Here is a 4,042-nt window from a genome sequence, read left to right as displayed (position 1 = left end):
TTTTCCATTTTAATATCATAATACCTGAATAATAGTATTTCTAGTTCATTTTTTTCCCATTTAAAATACCTTTCATTTTATCATATAGACAAACTACACATTTTTTTACTTCTTTTCATTTCTATCTTCAATATTTATTTTGAAAAAAAAGTATATCTATTCTTTTTGTATTTTTCAAAAACATGATACAAATATTGTGGAGATTTATGAAATATTCAACTTGATCCATAGTTGTTCTTCCATGTAGATATTTATACACTTGACAAAAATGTTTATATCTTTAATTATTATATCAACTATTCAATTTACCTTTCACCATCCATCTTGAACAATTCCAATATTAAACTCAACACCTTAATTAATTTATGTGTTGACCCCTTGATAGAAAGCAATATAACACTTTACATATTTCATTATACTAAATCCCCATTATGGATGAATTCAGTTTAAAGTACACATTATTTTGTGAATTCTATGTGGCTTGATGTCATACAACATAGATTTGTCTTCTAAAGTGTAGATCTTGCATAAATAATAATATTTTGCTAAGACTTGATTTACTATCAAGATCCTTTTGAATAAGAGGGCATGTAAGGAAATGGATTATTTAAAAATATTTTATAGACATTACCAAATAGTTATAAGCAATCTCTTCTAACTCAAAGTCCTTATTGAGATAACTTTATAATCTTGACAAATATTGGAATATAAACATACATTGAATATTAAAACATGGAAGGACATTGTTATTTAAAAATACTTCAATGAAAGTTACCAAACAATTTGAGGCAAAGTCTCCTAGCTCAAACCTTTTATTGAGAAAACTTTATAGCCTTGATAAATGTTGGAAGATAAATGTCCATGCATAAATATGTTAATATATCTACATATTCTAATGCAAGATATTTCTTTTAAACTACAATTTTCTTTAATAAATGCTCCTTGTAGTTCTCTTTGTTTAGTTGTGTTTAATTTCACAAATGACGACATTTAAATACCTAATATATAGTAATAAGTTACAAAAAAAATACAAAGTTAATTCTCAAGACTTCATATGAGAAGAAACATGTATCTATTTTGATGGGAAATCACATTTATACTATTTATTTTCCCAAAATAGAATAACCATATCATCTTGATATGGAATCTATTATCCAATGCAAAAACTTGATCTCAACACTATTGTTGTGTAGATAGGAACACCATCAAAGAGTTTAACTCTAAAAATCCCCTATATAGCACAATCCTTTTTCTCTATTTTATCTATACATGACCAAATTCAAATGCAAGGACATACACAAAGGCAAAGTATACATTGATAGAAGTTTTCATATTATGAATAGATGAAAACATCAAGTCCTAGGCACCTATCACCCTTATCCTACTAACTTGACCAAAAAAATTAGGAGATGGATGTATAAAGGTTTGTAATTCTATTTTGGTCCTCTCTAGAATATACACAATCATCAGGCATAGGTTCCCAGTATTTATTTTTTGCAAAATCAAATTTCTTTCAAATATCTACATTCTACATCTACCTATTTACATTGTACTTTTGTTCTATAGTTTTTTGTATTCTTTTAAAATCTTTCATTTAGCCATTGTTTGCAAATTTTATTTATACACACTTCACAACCTTAACATGTTACAAAAAATCATCAAAATCCCATTTCCTAACTATTCCTTATTAGTAGTAGATAGTGTTGGAGGGGTGAATCAGTTACCACTAAAACAATTCCAAATCCCTTAGATGTCAATACAAACTTCCTTTTAACTCACAACTCAGTTAACAAAATAATCTTAAGATAATGATGTGTATTAACCTTTAGTAACTTAGTTGAAAAAAGATAAAGCAATAAGAAAATAACACGAACACATGAGACACCAAGATTTAACGTGGAAACCCAATTTGGAAAAACCCCCAATGCCACTAGTTACAACCTTTCACTCTTCTAAAGTGAACCTTGTTAGGAGCCAACCCTATTAAAAGTTATAAAACACATTGTTAGGTGTGACCCTATTAAAGGATTTCAATCACCCTATTAGGAGTGGCCTTGTTAGAGGTCTTAAGACACTATAATCTAGAAATGCCACCTAGTTAGAGATTTACAAGATGACTATTAAGTCAACTCTCTTAAGAGATTTCTTCACTGCTACAATTGTTAGAGAGTAGCAATGAATGACCTGATTGAAAAAGCAACTAAATTGCAAATTTAGATAATTGTTCTAGCTTATCCTCCCTGATCAAAATATTCTTTGTAGCTCCTTGGATACTCTAATCTAAATCAGATATCCTTCTTTATTTGCATCGTATCTTCTTGTCCACTTTCTTATCTTTCAATCCACATCTTGACCGTTCATATATATGAAACCCAATGTCAAGTCAGCTTCAATAACCTTTCAAATAAACAAATAACATCCAATGAGTCACCTTTCATAAACCAACTAATAAAGATTAAACTAATTTGTTGTAGGTCGGATAAAATTGGGTCACTCAGTTACCACTAAGTTCCTTGGTAATTGACCTGACTTGGTTTACACTGAACTCTTTTGGTAATTGACCTAACTCATTTTATGTGTGGGAATTCCTAAACTTTTTCTTGGTTGATACAGTAGGATTTGAGCAAAAGTGCACAACAAATCCACGAAGCCCAAGAAAACCTGCATGAAAAAAACCTGTCACGGAGAAGAAAAAGACAAAGGGTTTGATCTGAAAAACTTAGATGAAGATAATATTATTCAACGGATCTTCATAATGAAAAAACACAAAGAGATCAATCCTTATAAAGGAGATTGAAACTCAAAAAGGGTAACCTAAAGCCTAAAAAAGCTAGGTTGCACAATATAATTAATAAAATATTAATTATATGTACCTATAAGATAGCTTAAGAAAACTAGAGTAATAGGAAACTTAATTAATTAAATCAAAGTGATTTAATTAATAAATGCAAACAAATAATTACTCTAACATCCCCCCTTAAGTGAAGCTTAAGAGGTAAGCTAACCTAGCACAGCTATGAAAGTAGGAAAATTGGGTCCAAACAACAAGGCCTTATTAGGTACCCAATCACAAAAAAATCTCTATAAAGAGGAGGAATAGAGAAAACCGCATGGGAAAAAACCTATTCCAAAAAGAGATAGCAAAGAATGTTCCAAAAGAAGGAACAAAGAGAGATTAGAAGAGAATCACTAAAGCATGAAAAATTGCAAAACTCTGTCGAAAATGTTGATCTGTAGAACCTCCATGGAAATAGAAGGCACGAACCAAGTGTTTCTATATGGTAAATGATCCATCTCACTGCAATGCATAGGTAGCCAGCCACTGCAATTGCCTAGTATGTAGGATCAGGTACAAAATACATAGCTCACACTAATGAACCATTGAACCAAGGAAGCATAGAACAACAATATAACCCCCCCTTAATGCAGACGGGGTGAGGTGATAAGCAACTGGAAAGATGGGCCAAAAATCTCCAACAACACAAGAACCAAACACATCAAGAGTGAGGTACAGACACCTATAAAGGCACGTGCCATCGACACTTCATGAGGCAAAAGAGAAAGAGGGCCTATAAGCGACAAACAACTATCCCCCCCATGGCACTTTATAAAATAGTGCGAGTACAACGAATCACAATGATGAAAAGGATCCTGAAATGCAAGAGTGGCACTTTATCTTAGTGCATTGCATAAAGATGCTTACAATGAATATCAACAATGATAAAAAAAAAAAAACATAAGGCTGAAACAACAGAAAGTAGAGCCCAAAACAAAGCATCTGAAGCAACAAAATTGATCTTCGGACCTGAAACAATCAAGATATCCACCAAAATGCTAAGACACAAAAGATTAAATAGGATGTTCTTGGAATAGAATTTAGAACAACAACTAGCATCACTAGAAAGAGCGTAGAAACATCTTTCCAACGATATAAAGAAGTCCAAAAACGGAGATCAGATGCTCAAGATATGCCTCCTGGAGTGCAAAATAGAACATCCAGCTTTGACTGCCAAAACAGGAAACCAAACTACATCAAAAACCA

The sequence above is a fragment of the Cupressus sempervirens genome, chromosome 5 (assembly GCF_028749045.1).
Source record: "Cupressus sempervirens isolate cs-2001-9-10 chromosome 5, ASM2874904v1, whole genome shotgun sequence".
In the NCBI taxonomy this organism is placed as follows: domain Eukaryota; kingdom Viridiplantae; phylum Streptophyta; class Pinopsida; order Cupressales; family Cupressaceae; genus Cupressus; species Cupressus sempervirens.
This window is presented reverse-complemented; position numbering follows the sequence as displayed.